This window comes from Stegodyphus dumicola, chromosome X2 (genome assembly GCF_044657685.1).
Source record: "Stegodyphus dumicola isolate Sdum_Otavi_A_Nest chromosome X2, ASM4465768v1".
NCBI lineage: Eukaryota > Metazoa > Arthropoda > Arachnida > Araneae > Eresidae > Stegodyphus > Stegodyphus dumicola.
In genome coordinates this window covers 138,905,981-138,920,180 of record NC_140781.1, presented here as the reverse complement: position 1 = coordinate 138,920,180, position 14,200 = coordinate 138,905,981, and the positions used below count along the sequence as shown (strand labels likewise).

The following is a 14,200-nucleotide window of genomic DNA, read 5'->3' as shown; positions in this document are numbered from 1 at the left end:
TTCAATTTCAAAACAGTAACCAATCCCTTTCCTAAGCAAAGGCTAAAAATTTTAAATTGGCAGATTTGGTATCTAACAGGAGATATGAAAAGAACTAGGGTCTCTTGGTAAAAGAAGAAGAGTTGGCAAGCAATGATATATATGCATGTAACGTATATGTGTAGGTATATATATATATATAACAGATGGACTACTTCAAATAATTTTTAACTTTATTCTCTACAATTTTCATTCTTACAGATGGCAAGCAATAAACCTAGTGAAATTAACTTTTTTGATAACTAAATTACTTAACAATGACATATTTTTGTACAAAAAGGTAAAATACTGCTAAGGGAATACTTTTACTTTTGTTACAGATGCAGAGCGGATTTTATTTTGGGTAGGAAAAATAACTGATGAAAATTATTAAAATATTCATTGATGATTTAGTATCACTTTAGATGATAACAAATATATCACAAATATATTGGTCTAACAATTCACTTAATTGAAAATCCATATTTGCTAATGAGAACTGTAAAATATGATTTGCAATGGGCGTTATAAAAAGCAAAGATCATCTGCTTCGGGGATATAAACAGCAGTAACAGTCAACTTTGAATTCTACAGTATTAATATTTTAGACCCATATAGACGGCAGAAACATCATGGTCGTAGTATCTGAGGGCCTTCGCATGCTTATACACTTCATTTGCTGCAGCAGCAACAGGCACAGGTTGATTCAAATTATGACTCATTCTCAGGGCTAAATCCAAATCTTTCTGCATATATTTCAAAGATGTATTAGCTGAAAAATTTCTAAAAAGTATACAAAAACATTTTTCCAGCACTGCTTCACAATTTAAGCTTGTGAATGAAAGATATCGTACAAAATCTTCCTGAGAAAGCTTTGCTTTTTCTACAAGAAGCATAGCTTCTGACAGTGCTCCATATATTGTTCCACGAAGCATGCTAATAATGAGGTTTATCTTTGAACCATTTGGGATTTCATGAGATACAAAATAAGCATGACATCCCATTGCACGAAAACATGTTTCACATTCTGTAAATAAGGATCTATCACCTGCAGCTAGTATAAATAAAGTGCCTTCTTCGGCATCTGTCTTTGAACCGATGACTGGGGCTTCAAGATACTTGCCCCCATTAGAGGTTATTGCTTCAGCTATATCGCGAGAAGTATCTGGATCAATAGATGTCATTTCTACATAGCTTTTTCCATCGCAACTTTTTAGAGCTTTCACTACACCGCAATTTCCAAGTACGATACCTTTTACTGCTTTTGGATCAGAAACACAGCAAAATGTTATATCAGAAGCTGTAACAACATCAGTTGGAGTCATACCTCTATGTGCACCAGCTCTTACAAAATGGTCCACTTTTTCTGGAGTTCGATTCCAAACTGTTACTTGATGTCCCGAATGTAATAAGTTCCTAACAATTCCTTGACCAATTTTTCCTAAACCCAAGAAACCAATTTTTTTATCTGTAGGTTTTATATTCTTTATCTTCAAGGTTTCACTAACAGTTTCAATATCCAGAAGAGGAGTAGGTGGTCGTTCAACATAGCCTGGTCTATCTAAAAGTGAAACAGACTGATGCAAGCTAGAATCATCATTGGGGGGAATAGGAGAATGTATCATGTTGGATGGAAGACTAGCCAAACCTGCAGAATACTCATCAGCATTATTCAGCCTGCTTCTTTTAGAAGAAGACTCATCGTCATCAGATTCACGAACTGACGGACGCGTTTTGATCACTTTAACGTTTTTGGAAGGTTGGACTTTCTTCCCTATACGCTTTTTTGAATCATTATTGACAAGCCGAGGTGCCTTACTTTTAGGAAAATTTTTCTCGATTTGATTATTTCTCTGAGAAGCTTTATGAGTGGATGGCGTCTCTTTCCTAGCCTTGTTTTTATTATAGACTGAAAGAGCTTCAACAGCTCGCTGCAATGCAGCTGAACGTTTTTTATCACCAGTCTCCAGCATACTGTCAGTATGAGGTACAATGTTATTATCCTTTATCCATGCGTAATTTGAAGAACCAAAGAAGTAAACATAATGTTTCTTTGTCTTCTGTGAAGTTTCAGTTGTTGGAGGTTCTACTATACGGCCCGGCCATGCTGGAAAACCTTTCATTTTAGCCCAAACAAGATCTCCTTCTTCGAAGCTTTTGGCTGCCATTTTTATGTAACAGATGATGTTTAGTCTTGCTTCAGCTGTCCAGAAATGCTACAACCTAAAAAATAAAAAGAAATAATAAAGCGTTAATAAATCTGCATAAAAGTTAATCAACTTTCTATGTATTTAATAAGATAATACTATAATTATCCCAAATGATTTATATGCCATAAAACAGGGATCGTACATATTTCTGCACATAGAAATTAAGCACTTTTAAAGAAAAATTAAGTAAGGGCTTATCAGCAAATGGCGATTGAATAAATTAAAGAAATTATTTATGCTTGAACTTTTATAGTGCCATTATAAGAATAAAATATATCTGTAACAAACGTTATTATTAAACATAATATAATATTTAACATAATTATATTATAAAAGAAATTCGAGAATAAAATAAACTTTCTAAAACTTATAACGAAACAGAATTAAATTACAAAATTTCCTGAACCATTTATATTTTATTCTTAAAATAGTACCTCATACTTTAAAGAAAAAAAGTGACACATTATTAAGTTTTACTAACAGTTAGCTTTATGTAGCTTCTTTAGTTGCTATGTACTTGCTCAGTCTAGAGCTTTAGTAAATAGCAGCCAAATTTTATGCCAAGTGGCGTAGGTTAAAATGAGAAGTAAAATCATACTCAGCATGATTTCGTAACAGCAGCCTGGCTATTGCCACTGCTGCTTGCCAAGAGAGAAAGGGAGAGAGTACCATTGATCAGAACAGACCTTAACGCCTGACAGTGGCATGGTTGCTAAGTGTTAAACGTTATGCTTTGACTGTCTGATCCAGTTAGTTTCGTAGCTTCGTGTACAGTTACTGAAGTTGTAACTCAGTTAATATACTGTAGCAACCACACCTAACAAAATACCTGTGTGTCTTTTTAATTTGAAAGTTTTCCAGACATTTTAGTTAATTTATATCAGTTTCCTTATCATTAGCATCTTTCTCGCACTAAGAAATTTGTTTCAAGGGGGAAAATACCAATGTTCCAACTAATCTCTGGTTTATCTCCTAACTTGTTAATGCAGCAGCAATGTTCATACTTTTGAAGAACAATTTTCTTTCTCTTCATGTAAATTTCTTACTCAATAAGTTTATCTGCATTCTAGAATTTGCAGATTTAATTAGATTTCTGCTATTCAAAGAATAGCATGTACTTATTTACAATGTACAGAAGAAACTGCTTAAGCACTGAGAATAAATATGGCATGATATATATATATATAAACGTAAAGCATTTAAAGTAAGAAGTAAATTGGAATCAAAGCAAAGTTGAGGAGATTATAATTATTCCTCAACAATATTAATAATTGAAACCATGTATAAAAGGTTTAACACAGCGTCTAAACAAATCAAAATTAAAGTAAGAATTCATAGTAGTACAAACTCGAAAAGTAAAAGTGCAAAAGGGGAAAAATGTACAACAGAATAGTATAAAAATATAAAAATTAATCTCCTTTTACTGAATCGCCAATTTAGAACTTATCAGGGCAAAATGAATTAAAGTTTTATAAAAGTCGATTAATATGTTTCGAAAACGTGTTTCATTCTTCTGGTTCATTTGAGATAAAAAAACATAAAAGAATCAATTAAATTTTCATTTCAGACATTAAAATTCATATAAAACCGAAAAAACGAATCTCAAATGTACCACGATTTTCCCCACACGACTTTGAAACATTTGGAAAAAAGAATAAAATATAAATGTTGCAAAAACATAAAAAAGAATAATAAAGTAAAAACATAAAAAAGAATAAAACATAAATTGTGCTAAATTGAATTAAAAAAAAACAGAAAACCATAAAATTTACATTATGTAAAATGACCATTCATAAAAACCTAATTGGTCTAAATTCATTACATGCAAATCCGAAATTCAAAAGCAAATACAAATAAGAAACAATATACTTTAAACCGAACTGTCATTTAAACAACACTAAAAAAATGAGTGGTCCGAGCTCTTTTTTTTTTTTTTCAATTTTTATTTCTAATAGGTTTTCAGTTTTTAACTGATTAAGGCTCTGATTTTTATTATCTAAAGAAATCTCTTTGAAAAGTTTTTCCTTTTAGTGGTATTAAAAGTTTAATTAAGATAAAATAACACGCTGAACAAGTATTAATTTATAAGTCAAACAGCAAAAACCAGCGTTATATTTGCAAATTTCCAGAGGACTAGTTTGGATCCTCAGCTGCCAAAGCGCAAATGAACGAGATAAGATGTATTAGATAAGATGTGTGGATAGGAATTAAGCTACTGGCGCCATCTATTGATGAAACGAGAATTAAACATAATTTCCTTAAAGGCTGAAGGCAAAGAGGGATTGGAATTAGGGTCGTTAACTTGAACAGAAAGATTTTTTTGAATGTGAAACGCCTCTAGAAAATCTAATTCACCAATGGAAGATCTTTCTTGAATAATTTTGGCTGCAAAAAAATTGAAAGTGTGATTTCGGACTAACAACGCTGGGCAACAGATGATTTCTGTGTTTCCTTTTTTCTAACATATGCATCATGTTCCTTAATGCGAAATTTTAAGGCTCTCTTATTTTGACCAATGTAAATTAAACAACATTGGAAAGGAATCCTATAAATAGCCTAGGAATTTACATCCGGAATGGGCTTCTTGAGTACGGAATTCGGAATTTTATTGATAGAATGAACGAACCGAAAGTTAAACTTCTGTAAAATAGTGCAGTTCTATAAGTAACTGATGGAAAGAAATGAATAACAACATGATGCTTATAATCTTCTGAAACAAGAGTGTGTTTTTTGGTGTGTCGAGATGAGAATTTTTTAACTGCTTGATTAGTAATGTTGGGTCAAAAGCCCCTGTCAATACCTACTGCTTTTAAATAATTTAGTTCTTGATCAAGAGCCAGTTTGGTGGAGCAAACTTGAAGTGCACGTAAAATATAGGAATAAAATGAAGCTAACTTTTATTTAGTCGGATGACATGATTTGAAGAGTGGTGGAAGGCAAACCGATGAAGGTTTACAGTAAACCGTAGTACTGAAATTGGATGTTTTACTTGTGACCAAATTGTCGAGGAACGGAAGAGAATTCCATGTCTCAAGTTCAAAAGTGAACTGAATAGCAGGATCAATGGAATTCATTGTTGAAAGAACTTTATTTAAATCATCCTTATTACCGTATAATAGGTATCGTCTACGTAGCGGAACCATACCGGGAAGTTTAAAGTTTCAAATAATTTTGATTCATAATAATGCACGTAGATATCAACCAGGAATAGGACTGAGGGGGCTTCCCATGGCTAATCCCTAATTGGAATATTTATTTTGGAAAACAAAATGTGTTTTTTCAGAATTGAGTGAGGGAAATTAGATCCTCAACTTCAATGCAAGAGAAATGAAATTCACGAAGTCTGCTTTCTAGATATCTTAATGCACCTTCCACTGGAAGACTGGTGAATAACGATTTTACATCAAAAAGAAACCATGAGTAAATTTCCAGGAGAAATGCTTTTAACTTATTTTACAAACTCTATTGAATTTTTTATGGTTTAAATGTTATTAACTAACAGAGTTGAAAATTTAGAAACTAAACATTTAGCTACCAGGTACGGGGCAGTGCCTAAATTTGATACAACAGGGCGGAAAGGAATGGCCCTTTTATGAATTTTGGAAAGAGCATATAATCTGGCACAATTCGCAACTCCTGTCCAGCTATTCTTATCTTATTTCGTTTCATTTGCGCTTTGGCAGTTCAGGATGATGGTTCGATAAAACCATACAAACTAGTCCTGTGAAAATTTGCAAATATAAAAGTTTTTTTTTTTTTTTTTTGACTTCTGATTTAATTAAAAGTTTAGTTTAGCTACAGAGTATAATGAAGGAGGTGAAACTGCCTAGTAGAAAAACGGGTCTAAAAATGTTGCGATCACTAGATGGCGCTGCATCAGAGCAGTTCCGAATGTAAACATTTATTGAGTCGCCAGGCGGCTAAGCTTCCTAACGGATGAAGAAATTTTTACGTTTTTATCCGATGGATTGCGCTATTATCAACGTTATAATATTCTGCTCGCTAATGATTGTTTTTTATTCCTCAAAGTATAAAATTAATTTACAGCTTTCATGCTGTAAGGCTTGTACTTTTTATGAATGATTAATTTGAAGATATTTTTCAGTCCCCCCTTTAGGAAAATAATCATATTACTAGTAATTTTATTCCTCAAAGTATAAAATTAATTTACAGCTTTCATGCTGTAAGGCTTGTACTTTTTATGAATGATTAATTTGAAGATATTTTTCAGTCCCCCCTTTAGGAAAATAATCATATTACTAGTAATAATACTTACTGTATATATGTTAAATTTAATTAGAATAGATTCTTCGCGTCTCTCATTTTGCAAAATGCTTACATACACAGCTTGATATAAACTGTGGCGAAATTTTAATGAAGCTTATAGAATTGTTTTTGCTTCAGTCAGTAAATTTTCTTTATTGTCATAATAAGTTATTCTTTTTTATGAATCAGATGTCAGTTTTGATATTGATATTTTTATCGTTTTCTATTAAAAATTTTCTATACCTTTGTTATTTGAGAAGATGTGAATTATGTTTCAAATTGATTTGACAAGATCTTAAAATAGAATTCAGATTTGAATTCAGTTAAGCATTCTGAACACTTGGTTATGCTGAACTCTATATTATTCATAATTAAATATAAAGAGTAAAAAACGATGAAAAATATATTGAAACTAATTCAATCTATCTTTAATTTTGTCCTTCTTGAACTAACTTCTAACCAATAATTGCAGTATTTTAACTAAAAAAAAATGCAGATCTTTTGTATTTTAAAAGTACATATACCAAACTCTTTTCCTCCAAAGGATATGTATGCAGACATTAAGCTGTTGGCCATAGTTAAATTATATATTACTTTCATTACATACAACAGCGTTTTTTTTTTTTTTTTTTTTTTGAAATTAAGTGTAGTTAATAAGTTTTCAAAGTAAATCATTCTATCACATTCAATAGCCTAAAAGATGAATTTCTTATGTTTAGAAAAATTTTATCGCAGTTATAATGAGATGATATTTTCTCGCTGTTAAGTTTCAAATTGGTACATCTAGCTTTTTTGGGGGAAAAAATTGCATGCGTTAACTTTTATTGGAAAAGATCCCGTATTTTTTATTTTCATTTATTGAATTGATTATTTACTAATGGACTCTAATTACATTTGTTACAAAACTACCAGTTTAATATCAGAATACCTAATGTATGCTTGCTGCGGTATTTAAAAAAATATCATTACCTATGTAAAACTAAAGTTTGTTTTCTCTTGCAGTAATTTACTTTTTTATTCTCAATTTAACATCTCTTTTCCAACGATTAAAGACTCGCAGTGAAAGAAACAAATTTTAAATTAAATAATAAAAATGTAACAGTAATTATATAAATAATCCCGAAACAATCTTAACAGTATTGTTTTATATTGTTACACACAGGGGTGAGCTATAGGAGGATAGAGTGACTCCTTTGTTAAATCTGTGTTCAATTTGCAAGCGCCTTGTTCTTTCCCACCAGCAGTTGAGCAGCAAAAGTCGCCAAACGCTGCCACTTCGGTTCTGTTTTCGAATCCCGGCAACAGGCTACCTGCATGGGCATTTTCCTGGTTTTTCCATGTGAAACATATATATACAAGCCAGTATCCCTTAGAAATGAAGGTATCCTTACCCTTAGGCAGATAGCCTGCAAGTTCTTTGGTGTAATTAAATGAAGCAAACCAAACCCTTTCTTTTTGTTTGTGGCTTAGAAAGTAATACTGCTGAATGTGTACATGTCTATATTATTATATAATAGATCGAACTCATATGGAAAACTATTTAAAAAACCAATTTAATTGCAATTTATTTTGAGTTTTTTTTACGTGACTTTCATGCAAACTTACTATTTAATGATTAAAATTTAATTTGAAAATTGTAACGGCAAATTAAAATTTAATTGCAGCTTGTAACGCTCGAATAGTTCTACACATTCAAATTTAAAATCCTTGTGCATAATGGTTCTCATGTTGCACTGTATAGCCGTTCATTTATGTGATTAGGTGGCATGATTTCATAATATTCATAACTTATTTAATATGCTGAATATATCTCATGGACAATCAGTTTTCATTACACTTACCCGCTGTTATATTTTTACTCAACCATGCAAGTAAAGTTAATTTTAGTGTCTATTTCAATTTATTATAAAAAACCTACTGCAAAAGGAAAAGAAGGGCGAATGAGTTTATCTTCTTTTCTGTAAATGAAATAAAAAGGCAAATATTCTATCATTCTGGTATAATTTCAGAAATTTATTTAACTTTAAAATCTCACGATTGCCTGCTTTTATTCAGGAAATGCAGTTGCACATAAGTTATGCGAAATATTTAATTAATTGCCAATTTAAGTTATGTGAAATATTTGACTAGTTTCCAATTTATTAATTTTTAAATATCCTCTTATTTACTAACAATCCAGACGTTCTGTAAAGTTATATAAATTCATCTAACTGCGATCAGACATGATGTATATGTTGCTCACATTAGGAGCTCTTAAATCTGCTTGTATTCTTGATTCACAAGCTTTTATTCTTCTACCTAACAGTTGTATAACCAGTGTTGCACCCAGGGACGAAACAGGTTGCATTATAAGAATTATTCATAATGGAAATTGATATAAAATCAACATTTTCGGTATTGCTGCGTATGTCAAATACTACGACAAGACAAACCTCTGGTGATTGCAGCGCCATCTATAAATAATGCTACAAAACGTGGGCCATTTTGGGGAAAAGTGGTAATACCAGTTTCACCTCCTTCATTATACTCCGTGGTTTGGGAACTATATCCTTGGAGGACTAGATAAGGAACATCTGCGTGACCTTGTCACAGTAGTGCTGTCTTCAGGAAAGCAAGTTCCCGACGCTTCAGGGAAAAATCGTATTTTTGTCGTCTTTGCTATTTTGTTCACATAAAAACATATTTTTTAATTAAAATAATAATAATTAAAGTGCTATATTTATTTATTTTATGTTCTAATAAGTATAAAAATATAGATGCCTTGAATCAAGAGACAGCAATCATTCACCAATGAATATGAAATAGTGATGACGAATGTATGACTCAAATAGATAATGAACTTGAATTATTGGAAGATGATATAAATTTTACAAAAGCGTCTGAGCTATTGTTTTCGGTTCCTTTTCAAACCGAGACCGATTCTGACAAAGAAATTATCGTAAGAAGAAGACCTATAAATGATAAATGAGGAGAGCAGTGAGCAACCATCTATTTCTGCATATAATAAGCAGTTTGTTGGAAATGATGAAAAATTATGGACAAATGTCACTGAAGAATACAATTATTGTCATAACATAAAATTCTCAGTTGGTGAAAATGTTTTTGGGTCACAAGTTCCATCCAGTTGCACAACAGCTCTAGAATTTTTTTAGTTGTTTTTGACTCCTACTCTACTAAAAAAAAATAGTGAGTGAAACTAATGCATACGCAGCAAAAATTATATCAGAAAAAAAAACACTGAGCAAATATTCCATTTGGTGAAATTGGAAAGATGTAACTCAGAGTGAAATGAGAGCCTTTATTAGTGTTATCATAAATATGAGCCTTGTTGTTTCACCAGCTTTAGAATCATACTATTCTCAAGCATTTCATTTCAAGATGTCATTTTTTAGAAACATTTTATCGCACAAATGTTTTTTCCAAATATTTTGGTCACTGCGTTTGGAAACAATTTCACCAAACACTCAAAAGACGAGGGAGGACAAGGACAGAAAGAGTGAGCAATTTTCTGGATTACTTAAACCAAAAATTTATGGAAAATTATATATCTCGTGAAAATTTGGCAGTTGACGAATCTACAATCTCGTTCAAGGGGAAAATAATCTTTCTCATGTCTAACCCTAAAAACCCAACAAAATGGAGACTTCGAGTTTATGTTTTAGCAGATTCTAAGACAAGTTATTTATATAAATTTGTTCCATATTATGATAAAATTATAACAGATGACTTAATTAGAGCAGATCTTAATTTCACTAGCAGAATTGTGATGCAACTCTATCGAAATTTACGAAATTCGATTCCTGAAGGTAAAAGGGTACCATATTTTTGTTGATTTGTTGACAGATTTTATACGAACCCCACTTTAGGTGCAGAACTTCTAAAACCCAATTTCGTTCTTACTGGAACAGTTATGACCAATCGAAAAGGATTGCCAGAAAAAAAAAAAATTAAAAAAAATAGCTGTTAGACATAAAATCGCTTATAGAAAAGGGAAAACGTTAGTAACATGGCGTGACAAAAGAGTGGTCATAATGTTTAGTACAAAACAATCTTCCGCTTCACAACCTGCGAGAAAAAGATCAAAGACGACTGAAAATGTCAGTGAAAAAGAAATACACAAACCGACTATCATATTACATTATAGAGAAAATTTATTGATAAGTCTAATCAAAGACTTTAGTGCTCCTACCAAAAAAAAAAAAAAAAAAAAAAAAAAAAAAAAAAAAAAAACGGCTGATTATCCACAGATGATACTATCTAACGTTTAGATGGAAAGATTCATTTTATTTTTTCTCATAAACACAAGGACTGTATGGCGTGTCCCAACCGGAAGGTCAAAGTATGGAGAAAAGAGAACATTCTATTGTGATACTTGTGATAGGAAACCCGGTCTTTATCCAAGAGAATGTTTTAAAAAATATCATACTTTCAAAAATTATAAATAATTAAGGTAAATAAAATGGTTAAATATATAAATTTATATTTATTTACTATCCTATACTTAATATACTCGAAAAAATATGTTACATACTCTGCGCAGTTGCAATACAACCTTTTAATGAAACCCTCTTTTTTATCTATTTGGTAAATGAATTAAAGAGTTGTTGGTTAGTAAGGAAAAAAACATTAAGGAGAGGAAAGAGTTAAGATAACCCATGTTTGAGAACTGGCTCGAAAGAATGAAAACAGACAAGACTAAAGCTTTCTGCAAGTTATGTAAATGTGAACTGAGGGCACACAAGGCTGATTTAATGAAGCACAGTACTTCTTTAAAGCATGAGCAAAACTCTCAACAGGCCCTTCCTCAGAGTAATGTCAAAACTGCATTTGAAAAAGTGAACATTATAAATGTGTTTGAATTGAAACTCTCTGTATTTGTTGCCTGCCATGCATCCATACGATCAATCGACCATTTGAGTGAAATTTTTAAGAAAGAAATATCATCAAATTCGTCAGCTGATACTTTACGTTTACATAAAACAAAATGTAGAGCATTTACAAAGGAAGTAATTTCACCTGAATTGCTCAGAGAGCAAGTAATTGGAAATTAATAAATCCCCCTTTTCACTTATATTGGATGAGTCTACAGATGCTTCGTGTTGCTAGCATCTATGCATACGTAATCCTTATTTTAATGAAAAGGACAACAAAATAGCTGCGCAGTTTTTATGTCCTGTTGAAATTGTGAAAACTACTGATAGCGCGTTGCATTTGCATGTACAAGATTTTCTGTAGAAAATTGCTGTTAGTTTAAGAAACTGTTTTGCTCTTGGAACTGATGGAGCATCTAATCTGTGTGGAGTAAAACATTCACATTTTACATCAATGAAAGAAAATGTCCCTAATTTGACATTAATTAAATGCATCTGTCACTCACTGCACTTGGCTAGTTCGCATGCATTCGAAGAATTACCATCTAATCTAGATTACATGATTAGAGAAACTTATAATTGGTTTCACCATTCTGCTTTTTAAGAAAGGAATCTTACATGAATTTATATAAGAAAATAAATGATGGAAAAGATCCTCTCCTATTGATTCCTCTCTTTGCTACCATATGGCTAGCAAGGATGAGCAAGTGCATCAAAAGTGATTGATCAGTGGGAGTCTTTAAGACTTCATTTTCAGATTGTTTCATCAACATGTAATAAACATTTAGTACATGTAATAAACATGTAACAAACATTAACAACTCCACAAAATGTACACAGAATCCAACAAATGAGTTGTATTTAACATTCGTAGCGCCCGTTTTATCAGACTTTGAAAGAGTCAATTTACTTTTTCAAAGTGACCAAACTGATTACTGTAAATTCCTCAGAGAACTTGAAGATTTTACACTTTCTATACTCAGAAGGATAATTTACTCTGAACATATAAATCTTGCAGTTGACATTTATTTATTTACCAATAGAAAATATTGATTCTGGTTATTCTTTTCATCTTGTATGGCAAATAAAGCTAACGAAATTTCAACAGAATCTCAAACTATTATTTATAAAAGATGTAATGAATTCTAAAAAGTGCATGCAGAGAACGTTTTAAACGCATTCCCCCAAATTACACAGCATTGAAAACAATTGAGAACTCTTTATCCAACATTGTGCCTCAGTCAAACTCGCCCTTTGTTTTCTGAACTTCCCATAGAATTTGGAAATAAATCTAGATTAAATATAATTTAAAGTCAGGGAAGACAACTACTCAACTTTGATTGGAACGATATTTAAGCCTCTGGAATTCCAATTGATTGTTCATTATTTTGGAACCAAGCTTTTAAAATTAAACATGTTCTTGGCAATCTTGTTTTAAAAGATATAGCTGTATTTTCTTTAAAACTTTACAGTTTGTAAATAAGTAATGCAACTGTAGAAAAATTGTTTTAGTAACTTCAACCAAGAATGTGAATACAGGGTTCATAGCCACATTTTAGTTAAAAAAATAAGCACCTATAAGCACTTTTCAAGCACATTTTAAGAAAAAAACTAAGCACCTGTCTAATTACATCATACACAACTGCATAACCTTCAAAATTAGAATTGTAATTTAAAATATCAGAAATGAAGTACTTATTAAGAGAGAATAAGCATTACCTCAACCATGGAAAATAATTACTTTTTTTTTTAATTTTAAATAATAGTTCAATTTACAGAACTAGTTTACAATGACAGAAAAAAAACTATGAAGAACTAAACTATATTACAAGATTTAATGATGAAATTTCAGTTCAAAATAGAGAAAATAAATAATAATAAGGCATATTTATTGTATTCGTTTGGAACCTAATAATAAATACAATTTATTTTTCCACTCATATTGATATTTAAATAATTTAAATCTAAATTCTGAACATTTTCTAAATTTTCATTGTATATCAGTTTTCTCTTAACAGAAATTGCAAGCAAAGTAATTTAAAAAAAGAGAAACATTTCTGAAATCAGAAGACAGAAATTTGCTTCATGCAGCCATCTTTAACAGTAAAAGCTTAACTAACCTGCATACTTGGAATTGGCGAATATTCTGACAGTCGAGCGTAACTTGAAGGAGCGGAGAGGGGGTAGACTGTAGCCGCTCTTTAGATTTTTCCGCTAATAAATGCTTTTGACATTTCAATATGTGCATCATATCAAAATAAACCAACGGAACTAAAAAATATTCTGCTTAGCAAGCACAGTAAAACGCTTTCAGTTAGTAAGTAAGTGTTTGTACGTATCCAAATGATCAGAAGGTTGTTGATGCGTGTTCCTTGATCTATTGCACCAAGATATTTTACTGTACATTTATTTACAAGTCGTATGCCACCTGGCATATTTACAAGCGTTATGCCTCCTGGCATGTACATGATAGACATATTCTGCCACCTGGCATGTGAATTGATACATCATACTAGTTTTCTGCCACCTGACAGATACGATGCAATTACCTCAATTAGCGGTAATACGCCCGACATTTTGGCGTGTCCGCTTCCCTTACGTTCTGTAATGCGACTAACTCTTTGTGCGGTGCGCCCTCTGGGCACAAATCACCGCATTCACCGAGGAGGCCAAAACAGTGTTCATAAACAAATCTCGGACTGAACATCAAAATTCATTATCTCTGAAAAATATCGCAAACGTTATTGCGAAATACGTGCGCCGTAATTCTTCCCTACGTGATATTACGCAATCGGAATCAACAACTGCCAGTATTGGGAGAATAAAGAACTAAAT

At 31.7% G+C, this 14,200-nt stretch overlaps 1 pseudogene across 1 annotated transcript in view; it reads right to left on the bottom strand.

The window, feature by feature from the left end:
- Positions 1–217: 217 nt before the first annotated feature.
- The window catches only part of LOC118204783 (cytokine-like nuclear factor N-PAC pseudogene), a 40,163-nt pseudogene continuing 26,180 nt past the window's right edge, over positions 218–14,200 (bottom strand). Inside the window, exon 2 of the transcript XR_015038831.1 lies at positions 218–2,241. The product of XR_015038831.1 is annotated as a cytokine-like nuclear factor N-PAC pseudogene (transcript). The remainder of the gene's footprint in view (positions 2,242–14,200) is intronic.